At 43.8% G+C, this 27,952-nt stretch overlaps 1 protein-coding gene across 13 annotated transcripts in view; it reads left to right on the forward strand.

Annotated features, from left to right (window-relative positions):
- LOC105476518 (solute carrier family 20 member 2) overlaps positions 1 to 27,952 on the forward strand; it is a 127,861-nt gene that overhangs the window by 30,759 nt on the left and 69,150 nt on the right. For 5 of the 13 annotated variants that reach the window (XM_071068319.1, XM_071068312.1, XM_071068321.1 and 2 more), the window contains one exon: positions 16,444 to 16,600. The exons of 5 other annotated variants lie outside the window; for them this stretch is intronic. The gene's annotated coding sequence lies outside the window, so the exon portion shown is untranslated. Of the gene's footprint in view, positions 1 to 3,778; positions 4,427 to 8,423; positions 10,915 to 16,443; positions 16,601 to 27,952 lie in introns of those variants that run through there. 3 more of the 13 variants (XM_071068320.1, XM_071068325.1, XM_071068314.1) reach the window with 3 other exon arrangements.

Genomic DNA, 27,952 nt, shown 5'->3' on the forward strand with positions numbered 1-27,952 from the left:
TAATTTTTGTATTTTTAGTAGAGATGGGATTTCACTATGTTGGCCAAGCTGGTCTTGAACTTCTGACCTTGTGATCCACCTGCCTTGGCCTCCCAAGTGCTGGGATTACAGGTGTGAGCCACTGCACCTGGCCAAAAGTGACCACTTCTTAGTTTATCTGTTTGAAAACAGATCATACCCATTTACAGCAAAACTTACAAATTAGAAAACAAATTCTTGATTTCCATGTCTCTTGGAAAATTGGTATCAAGTGTTGTCTTCCACCACACACGTGGGCATCTGCCCTTCAAGCGCCTCTCACAGATGCTCAGAGACTTGAGCAGGAGCCTTGAGAATAGACTTGAAATTATTCACAGTGAAGCTGGAGGCTCTTGGCTGTCATTATGAGGGTCCTTTCAGGCATACCCTGCAAGTTCCCTGTCTACCTGAAATAGGGCTTACATATAAAATACGTATATTTTATAGCTTACATATAAAATATATATATTATATGTATATTTTCTTTTTTTAAAAAAATCCATGTATAAAATATATTTTTTTTTCTTTTTTTTTTTTTTTTTTTTTTTTTGAGACGGAGTCTCGCTCTGTCGCCCAGGCTGGAGTGCAGTGGCGCAATCTCGGCTCACTGCAAGCTCCGCCTCCCGGGTTCACGCCATTCTCCTGCCTCAGCCTCCCGAGTAGCTGGGACTACAGGCGCCCGCCCCTGCGCCCGGCTAATTTTTTCTATTTTTAGTAGAGACGGGGTTTCACCATGGTCTCGATCTCCTGACCTTGTGATCCGCCCACCTCGGCCTCCCAAAGTGCTGGGATTACAGGCGTGAGCCACCACGCCCGGCCTATATTTTTTTTTTCAAAAATCCATGCCAAGCTCTGATGTAAGTGCTTTATGTGCATTAAGTCATTTTTGCAACAGTCCTAGAAGGTGGATGAATCCTTATCCTCATTTTACAGATGGGCAGGGAGAACTCTGTCAAATAATTTGCCTACTGTCTCAAAGCTAGCGGTTGGTTCAGTTTGACTGAACCCAGGAATATGGCTCTATTAAAAGACTCCTACAGCCCTCTGTTCCTCAGAAAGTCTTAAATTTCAAGTTAAAAGTAGGGTAATCCTTACCTAAAGACTGTAAGTGCTCTTGAAACAGACTTGAATGATTGTGAAACAGTATAGGTTTAAATCACAAAAATTCTTATTTTATACCATGTATCAAAAGATTTAGGCAATCAGTAGCTTGTTGCCTGATACTTAATAGTTTTCCTGTTATCGGACGGAATAAACTGAGAAGTGGATGTTTATGATTAGAAGTTTAGCACAACTCATTATTTCACATTCTACCCAATACAAAATTGGCAATAAGGTTTTGTTTGTGATGGGTAAAGTTTACCTTGGTGACACCTATGAAAAAGTGGTTTCTAAAGAAGTAAATACTATAAAATTGCAGGAAAATGTTACTTATTTCAACATAGTAGAATATTTTCAAGCACTTTTGGTGGGTTTTTGTTTTGTTTTGTTTTGTTTTTAGTATAATCCAGTAACTGTCCTTAGTACTTTCCTTTTAAAAACAGAGGAAACTCAACATCGTGTTGATTCAAGTAATAAAACTGCATTTAGAAGTATTTTCAGTTTAGATGTATATCTAGTTCAAGCCAAATTAGTCTGGGATTAGTAAGGTTTTTGTTAACCTAACTTTCAAATTACTGTGGCTGTAAATCTAATGTTTGACTTTTTCTCCAAAATCTTACTGCATTCAGGGTTTCTTGTTTTAGATTAGCTTGCATAGTAATAAATTATAGAAGTGAAGGTTGCACTTAATAAGCCTGTGCTTGTTTTTCCATTTGAGGTGCATTTATCACATAAGGTATTAGGGCTCTTTTGTTTTGAAGCTAGTGGCCGTGTTGTATCTGTCTCTAGTGGTTTCAAGCCTAGCATCTTTTTGTTTTGTTTTATTTTGTTTTGTTGAGACAAGTTCTCGCTCTGTTGCCCAGGCTGGAATGCATTGGCACAATCATAGCTCACTGCAGCCTCAAACTCCTGGACTCAAGAGATCCTACCACCTCAGCCTCCCAAGTACCTGGGACTGCAGGCAGGTACCACTGCACCTGCTAATTTTTTTTAATTTTTTTTTTTTTTTTTAATTTTTAGAGACAAAAAATCTCACTATGTTGCCCAGACTGTTTTCAAATTCCTGGGTTCAAGCAATCCTACACCCTTGGCCTCCCAAAGTGCTGGGATTATAGGCATGACATTGTGCCTGGCTAAGCCTAGCATCTTGTATCAGCAAGTGCAGAATTATTGCCCCCAAGAGAAAGGAGAAAGCTTCCAGTGTGAAAGTAGAGGAAGGACAGCCTGTGTTCTTTTAACTGAGTGGAGGATGATGTTGGGGTGCATGAAATGTGTCTGACTTGGTGCTCTAGATCTCTATGGACTCCAGACAAAGGAGGAGGAAGGGAAACATTTAAATATGTTTAGCATTTTCTACATACCAGGTACTGTTCTTGGTGATAAAGCTGTATCTATATATCTACACTTAAGCATACCTTTCTATATATATCTATCTGTTTGCTGTATGTGCATAAACATATAAGTTTATTTAACAAAACGTTTATACCAGACACTATTCTACATACTTTACAAATAGAAAACTCATTTAGTCTTCATAATAACCCCATGAGGCATGTATAATTATTATTCCCATTTTAAAAGTGATGAAGGCACAGTGAGAAAGTAATTTCCCAAGACAACTACAAAGTGATGAAGCTGGCATTTGAACCAGGCAACCTTGCTGCAGATGCCGCTTTCATTGGATACTTTATAGCCTAGATTTGGAAAAATTAAGTAATTTAGTCATCAAAGCAGCTATTACTTGATGGAGCTTGAATCTCAGTACAAGCTGTCCCCTAGACAAACATAGCTTTCCTTTTTCTCCATCTTTGCTTGTGTGTTGCTTCTGTATAGTGTTCTTTCTACTCCTGCCACTGTTGAGAGCTTAGGAGAAGGTTCCCTTCAAATGCCACTCCCAGGTTGGGTGTGGTGGGCTGTAATCCCAGCACTTTGGGAGGCCGAGGCAGATGGATCCCCTGAGGTCAGGAGTTCAAGACCAGCCTGGATAACTTGGTGAAACCCCATCTCTACTAAAATACAAAAATTAGCCAGGCGTGGTAGCAGATGCCTGTAATCCCAGCTACTTGGGAGGCTGAGGCAGGAGTATCACTTGAACCTGGGAGGTGGAGGCTGCAGTGAGCTGAGGTCATGCCACTGCACTCCAGCCTGGAGTTACAGAGCAAGACTCCATCTCAAAACAAACAAAAACAAATACCACTCCCTCCAAGATCCCTTTTTTGAAAATGGAGATGGGCTCTCGATATGGTGCTGAGGCTGGTCTGGGACTCCTGGCCTCAGGCGATCCTCCCACCTCAGCCTCCCAAAGTGTTGGGATTACATTACAGGTGCGAGCCACTGCACCTGGCTGAAGATACCTTTCTTTTTTTTCTTTTTCTTTTTTTGAGACAGAGTCTTGCTCTGTTGCCCAGGGTGGAGTGCAGTGGCACGATCTTGGCTCACTGCAGCCTCTGCCTCCTGGGTTCAAGCGGATTCTCCTGCCTCGGTCTCCTGAATAGCTTGGGACTACAGGTGTGTGCCACCATGCCTGGCTACTTTTTTTTGTATTTTTAATAGAGGTGGGGTTTCACCATGTTGGCCAGGCTGGTCTCGAACTCCTGACCTCAGGTGATCCACCCGCCTCGGCCTCCCAAAGTGCTGGGATGACAGGCGTTAGCCACTGCGCCCGGCCAACCTTTCTTGATTAACACAACTGGAAGCCTCTTCGTTACTTATGTTCCTATTGGAATGAACTTTTAACTTTTGGGATGCTTACTAATTACTCCCTTATATGATAAGTTTATGGCCAGTGTCATGACTCTTATCATATTATGAGCCTCTTAAAGGCAGAACTGTCGTTGACACCACTTTCTGTTGTCGTCATGGGTATCCTGCCACTTATACAAATCTTGCAAATGCTTGGGAGTTTCCTGATGGTGCTTTAACAAATGTTTGTTAAATCGATGGCTGTTCTGAATGTAGAGCAGTATGAAATCCCCAAGAGAATTCTAATATAATTTTAAAAATCAACTATGTTAAAATGAGTATTCAAACAACAGCAGTCATAATGCTGCCTTTACTTTCACAATCCTGATCAAAACTGTCGTAAAATTATGCTGAATTAGCTATTTATCAGGGTTTTTAAAAGCACTGTCTTGAAGAGTTTACGTCTTTTTTTTTTTTTAGCTGAAGAAGATAACAATTTCTTCTGTGTAGAGTTAGAACTCTCTGTTCATATGTATGTGAATAGAGTCCATTTCTGAAGTGTGAAGACTGCATCGCTGTGGATCACACTGGTGTAGCCCTCCTGAGCATGCAGCCTTTTTGGAGAGTATGTATGAGTCAGCTTTTGCTGCATAACAAACCACCTGCTACTAGTGGCTCAAAAAACCAAACATTTATTTCTGTACCTCACAGTTCTGTACGGCACCGGAGTGATTCTGGCTTGAGCGAGCCTGGCTGGACTCGCAGTTAGCTGGCAGCTGGTTGGCTGTGTGGTTTAAGATGGCCTGACCCACCCATCAGCACTCAGTGGGCTGATCGGCAGCAGGGACTTAGCAGTGATGGCGTGTCCCCACTCCATGTGGCCTTCTCATATGCAGTAGGGAAGCCAGGGCAGGGCATTTTGGAGTCGCAAGAGAGGGTGAGCCCCCACACGCCAGCACTTTCCAGGGCCCAGCGTTATGTTTGCTCTTGTTCTACTGGCCAAGCCCAGAGTCAGTGCGGGAAGGGACTCCCTGGGGTAAGGAAGGAATAGGGGGACTTTACAGCAGCTGTCTGCCCAGACACGTGATTCGCCTGTGTTCTTCAGTCAGTGTCCCTGAATCCTGTACTAACCTCTGGTTGGGGACATGAGGCCATATCATGGAGAAAATGAAACAGGCTGGCGCAGCTACAGAGTTTTCCAAAGGAGTTAACAAACCTTGGTTTTCCTGAAATACTTAACAACCATTTGAAGTTCCTTTCAACATTTTATTTTTTGAAGAAGCTTCATGCTATAAAAACAGGGAGCCTTTAATCCACACTCAGTCAATATCCCAAATTGCCCTTCAGCAAGTACCACACTGCTGCTAGACCTGCTGTGAGCATAATGGCTCCGGCCGTTTATTGAGACTCTTTGTGTGCCTGTGCTATATACATCTCACTTCCTTCCAACACCGACCCTTGATGTCAGCATAATTATCCCCATTTTACAGGCGAGGAAGCCGAGTCACGGAGGTGAGCTCAGTTACTCAAGGTCAAACAGCTAGTAGGTGGTGGGGTACATTTTGAACCCAGGTCTTTGTGAGTCCACAGCTACAATCCAAAGAATTCCTAACGTAGGCCAGGCACATTTGGTTCACGCCTGTTATCCCAGCACTTTGGGAGGCCAAGGTGGGTGGATTGCTTGAAGTCAGGAGTTTGAGACCAGCCTGGCCAACATGGCGAAACCCTGTCTCTACTAAAAATACAAAAATCAGCCGGTCATGGTGGCACACACCTATAATCTCAGCTACTCAGGAGCCTGAGGCAGGAGAATCCTTGAACACAGGAGGCGGAGGTTGCAGTGAGCCAAGATTGCACTACTGTGGCAGAGGGAGACTTTTTCTCAAAATAAATAAATACAGAGAATTCCTAACAAGTTGAGTTTTTTCTTCAATGTTCATTTTTTGGTGGCTTTTTTTCCCTTTGAGATAGAGTCTCACTCTGTCATCCAGGCTGGAGTGGTGGCGTGATCTCGGCTCACTGCAACCCCTGCCTCCCAGGTTCAATTGATTCTCATGCCTCAGCCTCCCAAGTAGCTGGGACTACAGGTGCGTGCCACCATGCCCGGCTAAGTTTTTTGTAGAGATGGGGTTTCGCTACATTAGCCAGGCTGGTCTCGAACTCTTGACCTCAAGTGATCCTCCTGCCTCAACCTTAAATAGTTAGATCAAATAACCAGGTTCAATTTGTTGATAAATAGCTCAGAATAGAAACTTCACTGCTATTTCCAAATGTCATTTTAAAATATTTTAGAATACCTGATTTCTCCATGACCTATCCATGCTTTTCTGAGGTTCCAAAGTAAAATGCAGAATCTTGAGTCATTCCAGAACATAAATTTAAAATTTAATCAGAAAATAACCTTCATTTAAGAAATGAGGGGCCAGGTATGGTGGCTAACGCCTGTAATCCCAGCACTTTGGGAGGCCAAGTTAGGTGGATCACTCGAGCCCAGCCTATTTATTTACTGTCCTATCATAGGCTTGAGACCAGCCGGGGCAACATAGCAAAACTCCTCCGTCTCTACAAAAAATATAAAAATTAGCCAGGTGTGGTGATGTACACCTGTAGTTCCGGCTACTTGGGAGGCTAAGGTGGGAGGATCGCTTGAGCCTGGGAGGTGGAGGTTGCAGTGAGCCAAGATTGTGCCACTGCACTCCTGCCTGGACAACAGAGTGAGACATCTTCTCAATTAAAGAAAGAAGAAAAGAGGCCGGGCGCGGTGGCTCAAGCCTGTAATCCCAGCACTTTGGGAGGCCGAGGCGGGCGGATCACAAGGTCAGGAGATCGAGACCACAGTGAAACCCCGTCTCTACTAAAAATACAAAAAATTAGCCGGGTGCGGTGGCGGGCGCCTGTAGTCCTAGCTACTCAGGAGGCTGAGGCAGGAGAATGGCGTGAACCCAGGAGGCGGAGCTTGCAGTGAGCCGAGATCGCGCCACTGCACTCCAGCCTGGGCAACAGCGTGAGACTCCCGTCTCAAAAAAAAAAAAAAAAAAAAGAGGAAAAGAAAGGGTACTGTGTCCCTCTTGTGCGGCACCCTCCCTCCTCTCCCTGCTGCAGCCATAGCACATCACACATAAACTGCGTCTTATACTTGACCCAAGTATTGTATCTGCCTGGGTGAGTCTGTTCCTGTCGCTAAAAGGTGAACTCCTTGGACATAGAGACCTTGTCTTTCATCTCTGTATCTGTCCCCAGCACCTGTCATAGTAACTGGAACATGCCAATGTTTTTTTTTTTTTTTTTTTTTTTTTTTTTTTTTTTTTTTTTGAGACGGAGTCTCACTTTGTTGCCTAGGCTGGTGTGATCTTGGCAGTGGCGCGATCTTGGCTCACTGCAGCCTCTGCCTCCCGGGTTCAAGAGGATTCTCCTGCCTCAGTCTCCTGAGTAGCTGGAACTACAGGCGTGCAACACCATGCCTGGCTAATTTTTTTTGTATTTTTAGTAGAGACGGGGTTTCACCATGTTGGTCAGGCTGGTCGCAAACTCCTGACCTCGTGATCCACCCACCTCGGCCTCCCAGAGTGCTGGGATTACAGGCATGAACCACCATGCCTTGCCGCCAATTTTTATTGTATGATTTTATAACTAAAATTTCATGTCTAGCAGTGAAATTCTTCTGTCTTCTTTGTTTATTTATCTTCCTTTTAGTCCTTTCTTTCTCCTCAGATCTTTCCCCTTCTATCTATGTCAGTTCCTTCGTTTTCCATAGCTCTCCATTTCTCCCAGCATCTGCTGCTAGTCTAGTCTCCTGGCTCTTAACCTTTTTGAGACACAGACTCTTTTAATGAAGTGATGAAGAAATTTCTCTCTCCAGAAGAAGACACACAGAGAACACAGAATATTTTGCTATTATTTCAAAGGTAAAGAATGCCAAGAAGCCAGGGGCAGTAGTTCATGCCTGTGATCCCAGCACTTTGGGAGGCTGGGGTGGAAGAATCACTTGAGGCCAGGAGTTCGAGGCTGGCCTGGGCAACATGGTGAGACCTCGTCTCTACAAAAAAATTTAAAAATTAGCCAGGTGTGCTGGCACATGCCTGTAGTCCCAGCTACTCAGGAGGCTGAGGTGGGTGGATTGCTTGAGCTCAGGAGGTTGAGGCTCCAGTAAGCCGTGACTGTGCCACTGCACTCCAGCCTGGGTGACAGAATGAGACCCTAGCTCTAAAAAACAAAGAATGCCAAGTGTCTAAACTTTGAGCTCCTTGAGGACAAAAACTAGGTTTTTTTCATCTTATATGCCTAGTATCTTAGTTGATGTTTATCGAGTGTATGTAAGTGTGCACTTGCCCACAAACACGTAAATATTAGTATATGTTGTAGAAAAGCTGTTGTCAGGAAGATATTTGTACACTCAGGCTTTCCACTATTATAGTCACCAGGCACATGTGGGTACTGAGCATTGGAAATGTGGATTGTCCAGATTGGAATGTACTAATTGTAAAATATGCAGTGGATTGCACAGGCTTGGGGCAGTACAAACAAAAGAATGAAGATATCTCATTAATAGTTTTTATGATTATTACACATTGAAATAATATCTTGGATATATTGAGTTAAATAAATTATTAAATTAATTTTACCTCTTTATTGTTACTTTTCTAAAAGCAGCTACTAGAAAATTTTAAATTATACATGTAGTTGCTCATAGAAGGTTGGTATCTGGGTTAATTCATTAGTGTAGATTCATAAACACAGTAATTTTCTTTAATTTCATGGATTCGTTGAACTAAAGATCCCATAGGTCACCGCCTTCCCTGTCCCTCCTCTACCACCAAAAATTAATGAGAACAAACGGGAAGAATTTACTCTGCTTTTAAAGGTACTCTAATACAGATTTTTCTCTACTGTCATAAGTATACCTAGAACAAAAGCACTGTTGACTCAAGTAGTTTCACTAATGAAAAGGAAGCAGCAGAATGACTAATGTAAATTGGAGGAGGCACTGTTTTATTTGGAATGCTTTGGTTCTTCCACTGTGGAACAAGTGTGGCTGCAGTTGAAACAGCAGAGTCATACTAGGCATATCTGATGTGTGAGGAACCGGAGCATTGCTCAGGGTCCCCTGCCTTCCGATGAATGGATGTAGGATCCATCATACATCAGATTGCTCCTCTCCAATACAAACTCTGATGCAGAAAAGCACTTGGTGTCGTTGCTTTTTCTTACTTTGTGGTTTAGGGCAGAAATAATATTTTGGCTTAGAGACTTTTCTCCTGAACTATGACATAATAGGATAAGAATATTGTGTCAAAAATAGCCTTACAAGGTCCTTTTTGGCATTAAGACTTCTGGAGTGAGTTTGCGGTAGATTATTGAGAACAGTTCTGTTCATTAGCAGCTAGCCATCTTTGATGAGTGCCGACTTCTCTCCTTTCAGCACAGAGTGGGAAATGGCTGCCTCCCATGACTCTGGGTTGGAGTGAAGGGGAATGCATACCAGCCACCCTCTTGCAGAGGTGGGGCAGGTGCTGGCATAGAGCCTCAGGTTAGGCCGAGGGGATGCAGTCTCAGGCCAGCAGCCGGCAGTGTTTGTAAACAACAGGAGGGAGATTGTGCTGGTGATGTCCAACTCACACCAATGAAGATCAACCGTTTGCACTTTGGGCAGCAGGCTGCAGATAGACAGTGCCTCCTGAGGGCATTGCCATGTTTTAGGGATCCATGTTGTAGGATGCCTGCCTGCAAGAGAGAGTCTAGGAATGCTTTTTAAGCCCCTGGAGTTCAGGCCTGGTGTCTGGGTGTCAAGTAGAGTGAACCTCCTGAAGTCCAAACTAACATGACATTTTAAAATGAGGAAAACAAACAGCTCTGAAAAGGTCTATAGGATTATAGATAAGTGGTTAATGTGGAAGATGTTATAAAGGGCTCAGGAGGTGATGGGGTGATCCAGGGTTGGTTGAAGTCATTGACATTGGATCACCCTGTCTTTTACCCATCTGTGGAAAAAAAGAGGAAAACGACATCTCCCAAAGATGCTTGGAGATTTGATTGACGTTTGTAAAGTGCTTTGATATCTTTCATAGAGTGTCCAATAAGAGCAAAATGTGTCATCAGAACTTAGTCTAAAGCAAACTATTCTAAACCATCTTGAGTAGATACTAAGCAGTTAATGTCTTCGTTATAAGTTGTACTTATATTTTTGAGAGAAAGTTTTTCATGTTCTGATTTTCTTTTAAGTATCAGCTGTATGCTTGGTGTCTTTACCTGTTAGCTTGAGTTCCAACATGCTCTGTAGATGGTCAGTCACCTACAGAGGACAATTTTTCTAGCCAAGCAGTAAATCCACCTTAAAATGCTTCTTGCCAAGGACAATGCCTTTGCAAATATTTGAGATGTTTATTCTCAGTTGTGATTTATTACTGAATCTGTGTCTTCATAGCTACTCCTTGGGAGGTGCAGAAGGAGGCAGAGCCAGAAAGCAAGTCCCTGCAATCAGTTCATTATAGAGAAAGAAAAAGCTGTTATTTCAGGGTTCTGGTGGATAGACTTTCCGATATGTATGTTCTGTGTCTATTTAATTTCATGTAGTGCTGCATCTAATCACGCTGTTTAATCGAATAGAATGTCCTTTTGCTTTGCTTTTGCTTGTAAAGAGCACACAGCACTGCCACCTTGTTGCCAAAGTTTGGTCTGATTTGAATGTGCTTAGAAATCAAGTGAATGCCTGTTAGGAAAAAGCTTACTCCTTCTCTTTGTCAGTACTTGCAAAAACAACTTAAAAGAAGTTAGCATTATTGGACTGAATTCAGTAATTAGCATAATCATGATGCTATGTATTGTTCACCAGGGCACGCCCCTTGGCCGCATTTCCCATTAAGAGGACACCGATGTTGTCCTAGTGAATAAATCCCGGCACACATGATGCAAATCAGCGTGTTCCTGCCTGCCGCTTGGCTGCGGTTAATTTTAGCCGGGGTTAGTTCTATGAGTTGTAAAAGTAGAAGTTAGCAAGCTGAAATGTGACTTCTCGGCCTAAGGTGATAGGATATCTATTTTAGCCTTCAGATTGTGTTTATGATCAGGAGAGCAGTCTTCTGAAGAATTGTGGCTCAGTTTTCTTGGAAACTACTTGTAAGTACTGGGTGGAATTTTAAGACTTCTCTTTGTTCTTTTCTCCTTAAATCTTCCTAATGTTACCATCATAGTAATGTTTATCTCTTGGGAAAACTGGAAGCTTTGAGGTTGGTACGTTAGAGAAAGCTAAGAAAGGTGGCAAAAGGTTTTTCTTTAAATATCTCCTAGTGCAATAAATCTGCCTCATTCAATTTTCCCAAGAAAAAGTTTTCGATTCTTTCTTAGTTTTGCAAAAGCAATCTGTAGATTATTATTTTATGTTAAAATATTTGACTAATGGATATGGTTTCTGTAAATACAGAAACATTGTATTGTGTCATTGAGCTTATTTTCTACTATGGTAACCTAACTCTTGAGAAAAAAAATGTTAAAAGTTCATTCCTGTCATACTCTGTGCTACAAGTTTATTTTGTAGAAATAATGGAGTGTCAAATGTAATTTTCTTTAATGTACAGATGGACAGTTTTTTATCTTTTTAAGGGGAATTTTGTGCTACAAAATAAACCCATATACGCCTAAAGAGAAGCACTTTTAAAAATTAATTTAGGAGGAAGGTTTTAGAGAATAATTTAAAGCATCCTCTTTTAGACTGAGTTAGTTATCAAAAGTAACCAAAGACCATGGGATTCTGTAACCTTAACTGCAGTTCATCTAACACGTTATTGCCAACTTAAATTTGTACTGAAGAACACAAAAAATTTTGATATTGAGTATTTTAAACTACATTTGAATCACCTTGCTTATTTAGAAGTGTGTTTGCAGTGTGGACTGACTTCATGCCAAACAGTCTGCTTACAGCAGGGAACCAGGCAGGAATTTCTTCATCAATTAGCAAATACATGTATCAGCTTTAGGAATATAGATGTTAATGAAACAATTCTCCTAGGCAGTAGGATAGGTGCTTACCAGCTATCTGTGCCTGTCAACTCTAGAGCACGGAAGGAGGCAGGTCCTCGGTTAGTATTGTGAATGCCGTTTTCCTATTTTGAAAAGATATAGTTAAAGACTTCTTTGTTACTATGTATTGTCTGATTTTAAATGCAAATGACATAAAGTGTCAACGATGAAAGGAAATATTTCAGTGTTCCATTTAATAGGAAAAGAACGAAAGAAAGAAAAGCAGTACTGAATTCTTGGGCTATTTTTAGAAAGAAACTTACTTCATACTTAGTTTTTACTGAGCTGAAGAGAAATTTGCTGTCCAGATGAATTATAATGATAACAGAAGCCTCTAATGTCATCTTCAGCAGTAAAAAGGGTTTCGTTCCAGTAATCCTTTATAAAGAATACGTTTATCCAAAAAATTCTGACTTATTGCTGTTACTTCTTAGTTTTAATTGTTAATAAGGCACCATCAGAATCTCAGTGGAGCATTTTTAAAGGTACACTGTAGTTGGGTATTAGTTTTCAAGCCAGTATTCACTTGACTTATTGTATTTTTAGTCCTGCAAAAAGAGAAAAGCTGATTCGAATTTATCCATTGTTTAATTTCACAGACATTTCTGTAGGTTTTTCTACTACTAGGAAGCGTGTGCTTTATGACGAGTTGCTAAAATGCACATAAACACTTGCGGAGTGTTTGTTTTAATGATTTACGTGCTGAGAGTGGCAGCGGTGAGTGAGAACGGAGATAGTTTTCATTATGTAAGTGTTTGCCGGTGCTGCGATTCTCTTTGCTGCTTCTACCCCGTGTGCCTGGTGAAATGATGCTGGCCGTGACTGGTTATGACCTTGGGCGACAAATCATGATGAGCTCTATGCAGAGTCACACACGGGGGGCCCAGGTGCTGAGAAACAGGTCAGCCTTGTGGCTTCAGGAGGAGTCCAGGAGCCGAGCCCGCCTGCCCTTGCCCTGCTGTCCCCACGCGGCAGGTGACCACACGTCTCCCCTGCAGCCCTGTTGGAGCCACTCTCTCCAGCTGCCCGTGCTCTTATCCTACTCCTCCACGTCTTAAAATAGTTACAGACCCAGAGGCTCTGACAGAACCGCTGCCGCTGCCGGTTGCAGGAGATTTATTTCACTGTTACTTTCTGCCTAGAGGGATAGCCTTCTGCTCGGAAGCTTTGAGGGGTTTCTCAGGAACGCAGAGAGGAACGTTTTCTCTGGGACCCCTTGACTCACACAAGGTTTTAATGGGTCCCTTGCCTGCATGGCTAAATGGGAACTGCGCTATGTAACAGGTTGCCTTTTGGCTTGGAGCTGGGATGCTCAGTGATCACATCCCTAGAATGTTCTTTCTCTAAAAGAAATCTTGTCGGAAGAGGCTATGTTATGTGAGTTCCAGCTGTTCATCTAAAGTGGAAGGAGCACCTGCTCCTAAAGTGGAAGGAGCAGGAGGGATGCCTTCAGCTTCCGACCGTCTTAAACACAAGTGTAACATAATGGGATATGGCCCTCGGGAGGAAGACTGACTTCTCGGGCATACGGAGGACTGCTGTCATAATTTAGCATGTGTTAAGCACCCCACAGCACACGCAGTGCACAAGGAAAGCATAGTTCCAACCCACATGCTGCAACAAGGCAGGACACAGAAACTGGGCCGCTGACATTCAGTAACTACACTGGCAGAAAAACATGTGAAAATGAAGAAAAGGGAAACAAAATGAGTGGGGTGGGTTGAGGGTACTTCAGCATTCAGCTCCTCTGGGCTTTTGCCACCTGGGCTGTGCCTTCCCATTCTCTTCCATAGCTGGGAAGTGATGGGGACAAGTGACAAGACTGACCGCAGAAGCCTTGCCCCCCACTCTCAGTCCTCTGTTGCAATCCTCCTGCAAAGAGGAGAAGCTTCACAGTTTCACTTGCACCTGAAACTATTATTATTATGTGGAGGGGATAGACTTGTTATAAAGTCCAATAAATATCAAAGCATCTTTCTCCATAAAATGATATTTAGGTAGAAATCTGGAGTTCCGGATTCTCCCTTCCTGAACTGGTTTGCACTTCAACAAGTTACTTAACCCTGCACTGGTTTAGGATATTGAGTCAACTGTAACATTAGCTAGGGAAATGCCTTCAGCTTCTCAGAAGAAAGGCATTATGAAGGTCTCCTGAGCATTACTGCAGCTCGTAAAGGAGTTAGAAGCACATGAATCAGAAGAAGGGCTGATAGGCAGACTTGGGTACTGGAGAGTAATAACGTGAGCGGCCTGCGTGGTTCTGTGAGTCTGTGAGTCTGTGAGTCCCTCCCCTCCCCGTGCCCAACCTCAGCCAATCTCTAAGGTTCTGGGTCTAGTTCATGGCTCCACAATGAAAAGAGACTGGGAGAGGGCTCCACAAAGAACCCCCCAAAAAACAAAACAAAACAACACAAAACCAAAAACCAATTGAGGGTTGGAAAATGATACCTATGATAAGAGGGTAGGGAACTTCTGTTATTTAGTGTTATGTAGCCTGAAAGAGGAAATGAATGACCGGGAGACTCTTAGATTGTTCTTCAAGTATATGTGTGTCTCAGTGCCAAAGAATGGTGACCCACTGGTATCTATTTCCATCGAGAATGAAAGGGTCAGGTCCAGCAAAGGTTAGGCTGGAACAGAGGTGCTGACAGTGGGGACCCTGTTCCTTCAGCATCAGCACAGCCTGGAAACATGTGAGAAATGCAGAATCTCAGGCCCCACCCAGGCCCTGCTGAATCAGAAACCACGGGGTGGGGCCGGCAGCCTGTGTTAAAAAAGTCTCCCAAGTGATTCTGCTGGATGAGATGCAAAGATGGAGGGTATTATAAAATGGGGAATCTGGATGCCAAAAAATGTAACCCTTTTTCCTGAAGTCATCTAAACATGGTATTATATTTGTTTGCAGTATTTTCAATGTACTCTCTAAAGCCAGGAGATAAATGACCTCTCAGAGTCCCTTCCAGCCCTGACTTTGCTCTGGATTTCCTTTTGTCACTTAGAGAAGATTAATAATTAACGAGGAAAATTTTGCAATTACTTTTCTGAGCTAAGACAGTGTTCCTCTCAAATGAGGCTCACCTGAGATAATGTGAGAATAATATTGTGTTAGCATATGGATCTACTGTATTTTATCATCAGTGTTACCAGATAGACTCTCTCCTCCCCATCTGACCTCACAGCCACCTGAAGGGGTTCTGGGCAGTGTTAGTGAGTAGCCCATATGAGGGGTGGGGAGCTTAATGTTGGCTCATGAGCACTTTATATCACAGACTGCGGCCAGGTTGGTCCCTGTCTTCACAGAGCCCATTTCAGAAGAGGGGGAGCTGCAGGGAAAGTTGGACCCTACCCACCACACCCTAGGAGCAGGAAGCAACATAGAAGGCCCTAACAAATCCAAGCACAGTGGAATGTATTATCTGTGTGTCAGCTCTCCACTAGAGATAGAGGAGAGGGACACATTTTATCTCAACATTTTGTATCTACAACAAATAGCCCAGTGGCACACATAGGATGGACTTAATACAAATAAATTCTAATTCCATTGGAATGGCTAAGGCCACAAGTAAGTGCTCTGCCTTCTCATCTGTAATCAGTTCTCTAGAGTCAGGAAGGTGGCCATTCTCACCTTTCCCGATCAAAACTGTTACTCCTAGGAGTCCCCTATTCATCTCTCTGCTCTCTCTTCCACCCACCTTTATTTGCACATAATAGAAATGCATCTGAATTTAGTTACGCCTGTGCCCTTTTGTATGTTTATTTTCCTTTGTGCTTTCGCTTGACAGAAGTGTCTCCGGTTGAAAACACAGGCAGCTGAGAGTGTCTATTCGTTATACTTTGTATAGCATTTAGGACAATAAAACCTTTTTGTGATCATAATGAAGAAAGGGCTCTCTGAGGACGTTTTGCCAGTGCTGTTTAAAAAGTGTTACACTTCCTGCAGGAGCTAGGTTTTTAAAAATAATAAAGATAAAAATAAAAACTGTCACACAAGTAACGCACTGCCATGTCTGAAAAAGACCCGCCTTACCTTAGCCAGGGAATTTTGGCCCTAATATTTCAGCACTTGAAAATGGGATCTGACCAGGTGCGGTGGCTCACGCCTGTATTCCCAGCACTTTGGGAAGCCACGGCAGGCGGATTACTTGGGGTCAGGAGTTCAACACCAGCCAGACCAACGTGGTGAAACCCCCTCTCTACCAAATATACAAAAATTAGCCAGGCGTGGTGGTGCACACCTGTAATCCCAGCTACTCGGGAGGCTGAGGCAGGAGAATAGCTTGAACCTGGGAGGTGGAGGTTGCAGTGAGCCAAGATCGCGTCACTACACGCCAGCCTGGGCAACAGAACAAGACTCTGTCTGGAAAAAAAAAAAAAAAAAAAAGGAGGGATCTGTAGAATCCTTGGCTTTTATAGCATAGTTAATTACATGTTTGCAGAGTATTGAAAATTGCCTCAGGTGAGAAAAGACTGGTGAGGACAGTTTGAGCCAAACTCTAGTTTGCCTGGTCATAAGATATTGATGTTACTATTCAGTCTTTCAATCTTTCAACCTCATTATGTTTCAAACAACTGACCTCTCAGACATGAGGCTGCATGCACTGTTATTTCTACATCTGTGTCTGTTTTCAGAACATATGAGGCCCAGTGAACATGGTGGCTGTACAGAGATAAGATCGACGTGTCTCCTCACTCCAGAGAGCACCGGGAGCTGATCTTAACCCTGAATGAGCCTTTCAATATAAGTAGAGTCTGTGAAACCCATGAACTTCCAATAACTATATAGCCAGTAGGTAACATTCCATGTGTCTGTTTAATTTGGTTCTTAATAATGGCAGCCAAAAAGCTATTTTCATTTGTGTACAAAGAGGAATTACAAATAGTCATTCTTTTCTTGGTATTTCTTCCTTGGAAAAATCACGTTTCTAAAATCAATCTGTAGCTAGTTCACAAATGTGTCATTAAAAATAAGAGAGGTGGCCGGGCACGGTGGCTCACAGCTGTAATCCCAGCACTTTGGGAGGCCAAGGTGGGCGGATCACGAGTCAGGAGATCGAGATCATTCTGGTTAACACAGTGAAACCCCATCTCTACTAAAAAAAAAAAACAAAAAACAAAAAAAAAAATTAGCCAAGTGTGGTGGCACGTGCCTGTAGTCCCAGCTAGTCGGGAGGCTAGGGCAGGAGAATCACTTGAACCCGTGAAACAGAGGTTGCAGGGAGCCGAGATTGCACCATTGCACTCCAGCCTGGGTGACAGAGCGAGACTCCATCTCAAAAAAAATAAATAAATAAGAGTGGTTAAGTGATTTGGGATAAACTTTGTCTCATTATAGCTGTCCAGTCAAAAAAAAATTAAACTTGAAGAAAAAGGTAAAAAAATATATTTTACTTATTATTAGACTGTACAAGATTTATGGACCTAATAATTGAATACAATATCCCCAGAAACAACCTAGTAAGTTACTGATTAAATAATTTATGGTATTTCCATAGCATAGAACACTATGCAGCCATTCAAAATGATGGCGTTAGATGTATATCAAGTAAAAACCAGCAGGTTACAAAACATTATGTGTTTATGACCCCATTTTTATAAAAGCAAGGCACATGTATGTATGTACCTGAGAAAAGAATGTTGCATTTATTATGAGCAATAACTATCTCTAGGAGGTGAGCTTATATGTGATTTTCAACCCTTCTTTTTGGTTACCTGTATGTTAATTTTTTTCTTCAGTGAGCATAGATTACTTATGTAATAATAGAAAACTTTCTTTTTAAAAAAGAACTATTTTAATTCATTTTTATTTTGACCTTTATATTTTATTTAATTCGGCAGTGGCCTCTCAGTTGGCTCATATAAGTAGTGCCTAGTCCAGCCGATAAAGCTAGTATACCAATACATTAATTGTGGTTTTTTTGCAGTAATGGGCCAGTAGCATTTTTCCTTGTTTTACTTTCCCATTTTCTATATTTATCAAATTTTTTGTGAGCACATATTATTATTATTATTAGTTTTGAGACAGGGTCTCATTCTGTCATCCAGGCTGGAGTGAGAGGGGCCATCAGGGCTCACGGCAGCCTTGACTTCCCCGACTCGAGTGATCCTCCCACCTCAGCCTGCCAAGTAGCTGGGACTACCGGCACACACCACCACACCTGGCTAATTTTTTTAATGTTTTATAGAGATGGGGTCTCACTATGTTGCCCAGACTGGTCTTGAACTCCTGAACTGAAACAATCCTCCTGCCTTACTCTCCCAAAGTGCTGTGGTTACAGAGGTGAGCCACCATGCCCAGCCAATATTATTTTTACACTGGAAAAATCTGATTCATTTCTAAGGCAGAGACTTGGGATCATGGCTTTTGGAAAGACACCCACATAAACTGATGTGTAGTGGTCACTGAAAAAGGTTAAATTCTGTTAATTCTGGAGTATTAGAGGTATCCAGCAAGTGTCTGCTTTCATTACCACATTGAATCTTAACAAACTCTATAATCTGATCTCAAATTGGCCAGGATCTCAGACTCAGTATTATTTGGAGAGCAATGGCAGCAAGCTGGGGACTTTAGGATATTTTGAAGTCAATTAAAATAACACTTCTGGTGTTATGATTATCCATTAAAATTTCAGAAGGGCCCAGAGTTCAGAATGTTACATTCAAAGCAGTGAACGGTGGAACCATGTGCAGTAGGCCTCAGGTAATACAATTTTGAGTGACAGTGATGAGGGATGATGGAAAGAACGCATCCCCTAGCCAGTGTTTCCAGGGCACTTATCTGTGTAGTATCGTGGTGTATCTCACCAGTGTTCACTACATGTGAGAACACTTTAAGAAAGTCCTGGCTCCCTCAGTCACTTCTGCCAGACGCTGCCAGGATGTCCTCATGGCCTTAATCAGAAGGTTATTTTGGGTAACCGTTTTGGTGCTTGTGGCACTTGATTTAAGAAAATCTGGAACAAAGATTGTAGAAAATCTTGAACAAAGTGGGGCTTCCCACCAAAGCAGGCCCCCTTTCCACCTGCTTTACACAATGCCGCATGAGAGTAAGTACTTTTGATGGTCATTGAGAGAGGCTCTCCTAAGCCTGGGCCTGGAGCAAAATGGCATTTGTCACTAGGTTTCCTTTGGGCATTGAGGCTGAAATTCAGACTGAATTGAATCTGCTTTCAACAGGACTAAGACCTTAAACTTAATTGAAAACCAAGGCCGGGCGCGGTGGCTCACGCCTGTAATCCCAGCACTTTGGGAGGCCGAGGCGGGCAGATCATGAGGTCAGGAGATCGAGACCATCCTGGCTAACACGGTGAAACCCCATCTCTACTAAAAATACAAAAAATTAGCAGGGCGCATGGTGGCAGGCGCCTGTAGTCCCGCTACTTGGGAGGCTGAGGCAGGAGAACGGCGTGAACCCGGGAGGCGGAGCTTGCAGTGAGCTGAGATGGCACCACTGCGCACCAGTCTGGGCGACAGAGCGAGATTCCATCTCGGAAAAAAAAAAAAAAGAAAAGAAAACCAAGTGCCTTGATAAACTAAAAGGAATCTGGAATCATGTGCTACCATGTTTTGGCCTAGCCTTTAGTTTAGAGCCTTTGTTACTCATAGAAGAGTGTTTCCTGGAATGCTCGGAACTGAGAAAGCTGGTTTTTCAAGTTTCACCTTTACATTTGTCATCCATATGAGGAATGCTCTTCTTTTTATGCTCCCCTTCCTTTCTTCATCGTCCTGTGTCTTTCTACTGCAAGTATACGAGAGGAGTAGTCATGACATTCCTCTCTGCCGTATTACTTCCTTAGGAAGTGAAGACACGCCTTGCATGGGCGCATCTTCGTTTTCTTTTTTCTTTTTTTTTTTTTCTGAGGCAGAGTCCTGCTCTGTCACCCAGGCTGGAGTGCAATGGCACGATCTCAGCTCACTGCAACCTTTGCCTCCTGGGTTCAAGCAGTTCTCTTGCCTCAGCCTCCTGAGTAGCTGGGATTACAGGCGCCCACTACCACGCCCAGCTAATTTTTTGTATCTTTAGAAGAGACAGGGTCTCACCATGCTGGCTAGGCTGGTCTTGAACTCCTGACCTCGTGATCCGCCCGCCTCGGCCTCCCATGTGCTGGGATTATAGTCCTGAGCCACTGCGCCCGGCCAGGCGCATCTTCATTTTCTCTGGGGGGAAGAAAGAGGTGTGGGTGAACACCTTCACTCATCAGTCAGATATTCAATGAATCGAGTACTGTTCCCAGTGAGATTGTGGGGGGACAGTTCCTAGGACATCAGCATGTCCTGGCTGCCAAGTAGTTCCAACTGAGTTGAGTCCCAAAGCTCTCCTGCACACCATGTGAGTGTAGACGTGCACAACGCCACATCACGATGGAATAGTAGGTGTTAAAATTTGGTTACTTGGCAAGTTGAATGCCTTAAAAGAAGAAGGAGTCTTCTTACTTCCTTAGAAGGGATAGAGCCAGATAAAAAGGATTTTCTGAGACTGTAGACTATGTTGGACAAGGCAGGAAAACTGGTGGTCATCAAGAGAAAGAGAGTGACTTTTTTTTTTTTTTTTTTGAGATGGAGTCTCACTCTGTCACCCAGGCTGGAGTGCAGTGGCACGATCTCGGCTCACTGCGACCTCTGCCTTCCACGTTCAAGCGATTCTCCTGCCTCAGCCTCCCAAGTAGGTGGGATTACAGGTGCCTGCCACCATGCCCAGCTAATTTTTTTTTTTTTTTTTTTTTTGAGACAAAGTCGCACTCTGTTGCCCAAGCTGCAGTGCAGTGGTGTGATCTCGGCTCACTGCAACCTACACCTCCCTGGTTTAAGCGATTCTCCCGCCTTAGCCTCCTGAGTAGCTGAGACTACAGGCATGTGCCACCGTGCCTGGCTAATTTTATTTTAGTAGAGACGGGGTTTCACTGTTGGCCAGGCTGGTCTTGAACTCCTAACCTCGTGAGTCGCCCGCCTCAGCCTCCCAAAGTTCTGGGATTACAGGCGTGGGTCACCGTGCCCGGCCAATTTTTGTATTTTTGATAGAGACGGGGTTTCGCCATGTTGGCCAGGCTGATCTCTAACCCCTGACTTCAGGTGATCTGCCCGCCTTGGCCTCCCAAAGTGCTGGGATTATAGGCGTGAGCCACCACACTAGCCTGAAAGAGGGTGACTTTTATAAGAGGAAGAAGAGAGTGGATCTCAACTTAAAAACTTGAATTGCATTTATTTCCCTCTTTTTTATCTTTTTTTTGTTTACTTGTTTTTTGCTTATTTGTTTTTATCTTTACTCTGAAGACTAAAAGCAAAAGTAAGAGAGATGAATGTAGTTAACATAGATGTTAGGAGTTATGAAAGAGCTCATTTGTTATAAAGGTTTTTAAAAGAGTGATTGCCTGAGACCTGACTTGAAATTAAAGTGGCAGCTGTCAGAGGAAGAGGGAATCACTGGGATGTTCTGTCACTTTCTGCCTTGGCTGCTGTGTGGTTAAGTGTCCCTAGGGACTTAGAGGGCAGAGCGCCTGGCAACGCACCTCCTTCTCTTGGGCCTGATTTTTGCCACCTCTGCTTTTTTTTACATTTGTTTGGTTTCCCCCTAATCTTTAAGCATAGTGTCTTCAGGCCCGTGAGGCATGTCAGCAACAATTAAGTAAATCCAGAGTTTTGGGGTTTTTTGTTTTTGTTTTTGAAACGGAGTCTCACTCTGTCTCTCAGGCTGGAGTACAGTGGCAGGATCTTGGCTCACTGCAACCTCCACCTCCCGGGTTCAAACAATTCTCCCGCCTCAGCCTCCTGAGAAGCTGAGATTACAGGTGGATGCCACCATGCCCGGCTAATTTTTGTATTTTCAGTACAGACAGGGTTTCACCATTTTGGCCAGGCTGGTCTTGAACTCCTGACCTCAAGTGACCCACCCACCTGGGCCTCTCAAAGTGTTGGGATTGCAGACATGAGCCACCACACCCAGCCAAAATCCAGAGTTTTTACTTGAAGAGAAAAGACTCAAAAGCCTCATCCAGAAGAAATGTCTCCTGGTCAGATATAAAAGCCTGACAGTATCATACTATTAACTATTATAATGATAATTTTTTAAGTTTATATTTGTATTGTATTCTGAGAAGAAGTTATCCTCAGCGAGCAGTGGTATAAGAAAGCTTCTGTTTTCTATGTCCCCACTAACTAGTAAGCAGTGAACTTCTAAGAACTCAAGCAATCAAATTGAATCCAGCTTTGTAAGACCAATACAGATATAAAAGTATATTTTTCTAACAGCAAATCCTGTTTTTTTTTTTTTATTTGCACATGGTAGAATTTGCTTTTTCTGGTATACAGTTTTGTGAGTTTGTACACATGCACAGATTTTTGTGACCACCACCACAAACAGGATACACAATAACTTCAGCTCCCTGAAGACCCCTCTTGAGCTGCCCCTTTATTCAGACCCTGCCTTCAACCCTTACTCCCTGAACTGTGGAAGGAGTCTTCGAGCCACACACAGCTGTGGTCAAGGGTGAAACTTTGCAGGCTACGGGGGCTTAAGCGCAACCTCTGGCCACTAAGTGGCTTGTGCTGTCCCACAAGTAATCCCTAGCAAATTGCACTAAAATATAAAAACAAGGGGAAAATCTGAGTGGGGCTGGCAGCTGCACACTGTAGGAGAATAGACTTCAGAGAATCATTAATAGTTCAACCAAGTACCCACACAATTAAGTGACAGCTGCAGGCCTCTGGGAAGTGGGAGTATGAGTGAGCAGAATTGTTATAGTTTATTATTTAAAAGATCCAGTTTTCAATGAAAAATTATAAGACATGTAAAGAAACTAGCTCGTGTGAAACACACACAGGGCGGGGTGGGGGGCAGACAGTGGAGACGGCTTTTGAGGGGGCCCAGATACTGAACTTAACAGACAGTCTTCAGAGCAGCCATTACACATACGTTCACAGACTAAAGGAAACCATGTTTAAATAATGAAAAGAAGGTATGCTGGCAGACTCATCAAATAGAGAATATTCATGAAGAGATAGAAATTATAAAATAAAAAAAGAACCTGGCCGGGCGCGGTGGCTCATGCCTGTAATCCCAGCACTTTGGGAGGCCGAGGCAGGCGGATCCTGAGGTCAGGAGTTCGAGACCAGCCTGACCAACATGGTGAAACCCTGTCTCTACTGAAAAGACAAAAATGAGCCAGGTGTGGTGGCACGCACCTTAATCCCAGCTACTTGAGAGGCTGAGGCAGGAGAATCACTTGAACTCGGGAGGTGGAGGTTGCAGTGAGCTGAGGTTGTGCCACTGCACTCCAGCCTGGGAAACAAAGCGAGACTGTGTCTCAAAACACAACAACAACAAAAACCATTTGGAGACACCAAAAGCACAAGGCAACAAAAGTAGGAATATTGGACTATATCAAAATTAAAAGCTTATGTGTATCAAACGATACCACAGAGTGAAAAGGCAACCTTTCAAATGGGAGAAAATATTTACAAATTTATACCTAATAAGGACCCAGAATACATAAAGAACTCCTACAACTCGGCCAGGCGTGGTGGCTCACGCTTGTAGTCCCAGCACTTTGGGAGGCCGAAGTGGGTGTATCACCTGAAGTCAGGAGTTTGAGACCAGCTTGGCCAACATGGCAAAACTCTGTCTCTACTAAAAATGCAAAATTAGCTGGCCATGGTAGCAGATGCCTGTAATCCCACCTACTTGGGAGCTGAGGCAGGAGAATCCCTTGAACCTAGGAGGCGGAGGTTGTTGTGAGCCGAGATTGTGCCATTGCATTCCAATCTGGGAGACGGAGCAAGACTCCGTCTCAAAAAAAAAAAAAAAAGAACTCCTATAAGTCAAAAACAAAAAGCAAATGACCTGATTTTTTAAATGGGCACAGGACTTTAATAGACATTTCCCCAAAGAAGACAATACAGACGACCAATAAGCATGTGAAAAGATGCCCAATATCACAAATTATTTGGGAAATGAAAATCAAACTGCAGTGAGATACCACCTCCACCCATTAGGATGGCTATCATATAAAAAGATAAAACCTACAGAAGATAACAGGTGTTGATGAGGGTAATGAGAAATTGGAACCCTTGTACACTATTGGTGAGAATACTAAATGGTGAGGCTGCTGTCAAAAACAGTATGACAGTTCCTCAAAAACTTAAACTTAGAATTACCACATCCAGCAATTCCACTTCTGGGTATGTATCCAAAAGGACTGAAAGTCTGGTCTCGGAGAGATATTTGTATACCCATTTTAATAGCAGTGTTCGTCTGTAATCCCAGCACTTTGGGAGGCTGAGACAGGCGGATCACGAGGTCAGGAGTTCGAGACCAGCCTGACCAACGTGCTGACACCCCGTCTCTACTAAAAATACAAAAAAAAAAAAAAAAAAATGGCCGGGCGTGGTGGCGTGCGCCTGTACTCCTAGCTACTCAGAATTGCTTGAACCCAGGAGGCGGAGGTTGCAGTGAGCCAAGATCAACCCACTGTACTCCAGCCTGGGCGACAGAGGGAGACTCTGTCTCAAAAAAAAAAAAAAAAAGCAGTGTTATTCACGGTCGCCAAAAGTCGCAGCACAAATGCCCGCTGATGGATGAATAGATAAACACAGTGTGGTCTACATCTACAAGGAAATATTGCTCGGTCTCAAAAAGGAAGGAAATCCTCATACATGCTGCAACGTGGATGAACCCTAAGTGAAATAAACTAGTCACAAAAGGACAAATGCTGTGTCGTTCCACTCATCTGAGGTCCTTAGGCAGTGAGATTCATAGAGGCCGAGGTTGGAATGTTGGTGGCTAGGGGTTGGGGAAAGGCGAGAATGGCAACTTATTGTTTAATGGGTACAGAGTTTCAGTTTTGAAAATGAAAGGAGTTCTGTGGCTGGATGGTGGCAGTGGTTGCACAGCAATGTGAATATACCTAATGCCACTGAACCATACACTTTAAATGGTTAAGATGGTAAATGTTATGCAATGTATATTTTACCACAATTTAAAAACATTTTTTAAAAGAAACTCTGCAGTTGAAAAGTATGATAACCAAGATGAAAAATTCGCTAGAGAGGTTCTGCAGTAAATTAGAGTTGTCAGAAGAAAGAGATGTTGCTGTAAGGAATGAAGCAATAGAGATGTTGCTGTAAGGAATGAAGAAAAATGAACAGAGCCAGAGAAATGTGGGCCACCATTCAGTGCATCAGCGGGAGAACCAACAGAGAAGGTGCAGAAAACAATATTTCAACACTTAAAAATAATCATGGCCAGGTGCGGTGGCTCACGCCTATAATCCCAACACTTTGGGAGGCCAAGGTGGGTGGATCACTTGAGGTCAGGAGTTCCAGACCAGCCTGGCTAACATAGTGAAACCCTGTTTCTACAAAAATACAAAAATTAGCCCTACGTCGTGGCACATGTCTGTAATCCCAGCTGCCCAGGAGGCTGAGGCAGGAGAATCACTTGAACCCAGGAGGTGGAGGTTGTAGTGGGCTGAGATCATACCATTGCACTCCAGCCTGGGCAACAGAGCAAGACTCTGTCTCAAAAAGATAAAAAATAAAAATGTTCTGTAGTAATTTAACTTCCCAAATTTGATGAAGAACACTAATGTACACATCCAGACAGCTTAGCCAAATTCAGTTAGGATAGACACAGACATACTGCAGTCAGAAATTTAAGAGACAAAGAAAAACTCTTGGAACCCGCAAGAGAGAAGTGACTGTCAAGTCCAGTGTAACTCAAGGAAGATGGACAGCTGACTTCCATCAGAGGCAGTGAGACTGGGAGGCAGTGGATGACATATTAAAGTGCTGAAAGAATCCTACATCCAGGCCGGGCGCGGTGGCTCAAGCCTGTAATCCCAGCACTTTGGGAGGCCGAGGCGGGTGGATCATGAGGTCAGGAGATCGAGACTATCCTGGCTAACATGGTGAAACCCCGTCTCTACTAAAAATACAAAAAACTAGCCGGGCGTGGTGGCGGGCGCCTGTAGTCTCAGCTACTTGGGAGGCTGAGGCGGGAGAATGGCGTGAACCCGGGAGGCGGAGCTTGCAGTGAGCCGAGATCACGCCACTGCACTCCAGCCTGGGAGACACAGCGAGACTCCGTCTCAAAAAAAAAAAAAAAAAGAATCCTACATCCAGCAAAACTGTCTTTCAAAAGTAAGACAAAATAAAAACACTGCCACACAAATAACTAGCAGACCTACCTCACTAGAGGAAGGCAGATGCGGCAGCTCATGCCTGGAATCCCAGTATTGTGGGAGGCCAAGGCCAGAGGATCGCTTGAGCCCAGGAGCTCTAGGCCAGCCTGGACAACATAGTGAAACCCCATCTCTACCAAAAAAACTAGCGAGGCACATTGGCACACACCTGTAGTCCCACCTAGTTGGGAGGCTGAGGCAGGAGGATCAAGGCTGCAGTGAGCCGTGATCATGATGATCGTGCCACTGCACTCCAACCTGGGTGTCAAAAAAGAAAAAAGTAAATAAAAATACTAAAGGAGGTTCTTTAGGCTGAAAGGAAGTGACACTAGACAGTGATTTGAGTCCACACATACACACACACAGCTCTGCTAAAGATAAGTAGTTAATGATAAAAGACAATATAATTACATATTCCTTTTTCTTTCTTAACTAATTTAAAATATCATGAAAGAGCACCTTCTGTCTGGTTGCCCTCCAGTCTATAAGAAAGTTGTATGCTGTTCTTGAAACAATCTCTCTAGACTCAAGTTTTCTTTTCTTTTCTTTTCTTTTTTTTTTTTTTGAGACTGAGTCTTGCTGTCGCCAGGCTGGAGTGCAGCAGCATGATCTCGGCTCACTGCAACCTCTGCCTCCCAGGTTCAAGTGATTCTCCTGCCTCAGCCTCTCGAGTGACTGGGATTACAGGCATGCGCCACGCCACCATACCCAGCCAATTTTTCTATTTTTAGTGGAGATGAGGTCTTACCATGTTGGGCAGGATGGTCTCAATCTCTTGATCTTGTGATCTGCCCGCCTTGACCTCCCAAAGTGCTAGGATTACAGGTGTGAGCCACCGCATCTGGCCTTTTTTTTTTTTTTTTTGAGATGAGTTTTGTTCTTGTCGCCCAGGCTGGAATGCAATGACACAGTCTCGGCTCACTGCAACCTCTGCCTCCCAGGTTCAAGCGATTCTCCTGCCTCAACCTCCTGAGTAGCTGGGATTACAGGTGCCTGCCACTACACCTGGCTAATTTTTGTATTTTTAGTAAAGATGAGGTTTCACCATGTTGGCCAGGCTGGTCTCGAACTCCTGACCTCAGGCGATTCACCCGCCTTGACTTCCCAAAGTGCTGGAATTACAGGCGTGAGCCACTGCGTTCGGCCTAGCCCCAAGTTTTCTGAAGGAAAAATGCAGGCACAGGGAGCTTGACAAGCTCCCCTCTTTTTGGAGGGGGGTGCTTTCTGGGTCTTTTATTTGTATGCATTGGGTCCATCACCCCATGAGTGTACCTAGGGAAATCAGCTGACCTCCCTGAACATTCCATGCAGTGAGACAAGCGGTGAGGAAATAAATGAGTGACTCTGATGCCTGGTCATCTCAGCCCCCCTTTACAGGCACAGTGGGTGGGAGAAGGGAAGGGCTGTGATTGTCCTGACCTCTGGGGAAGGAGGAAAGGTAGGCTGGAGGCTGGGCTGTTAGCACCTCCCGCCCACAGTTTCGAGGGCTCACTCCGGGCCTAGGTTTGCCAGGGTGCCCTTTGGTCCAAATGCAGGCCTTGTGCTTAGTCCTGTGCCCTGTTTCACTCTTGGCCTGGAGGCATTTTTGTACTGCTGATGTCTCAGGGCCAGCTGTGTGGCCGAGATGCTTAGTGGCTGCATGTAGACCAGCAAGCAGAGCACCCGGCTGGCTGAATGCCCTGGGGGTCTGGAAGGCCAGACCCAAGCGCTCCTGCATGATCTGGGAGCAGCCTTTAGCTGCCTGGCTGCCCTCCCAAGTCAGGCTCTCTTGGATCATGGTGGCTGCCAGCCATAAACCACACCCACCCACACTTCATCAGACTGCACACTGTATCTGTCAGGGGACACCGTGGGACTACACCCCATTCTGCCCCCATGGCCTCTCCTGCAAAGCTCGAAGATAGCTTGGAAAGCACAGAGTGCAAGAGAGATGATCTTTATCGTGCATAAGGAATTAAGAGCCATGA

Source organism: Macaca nemestrina, chromosome 8 (genome assembly GCF_043159975.1).
Source record: "Macaca nemestrina isolate mMacNem1 chromosome 8, mMacNem.hap1, whole genome shotgun sequence".
NCBI classification, from domain to species: Eukaryota; Metazoa; Chordata; class Mammalia; order Primates; family Cercopithecidae; genus Macaca; species Macaca nemestrina.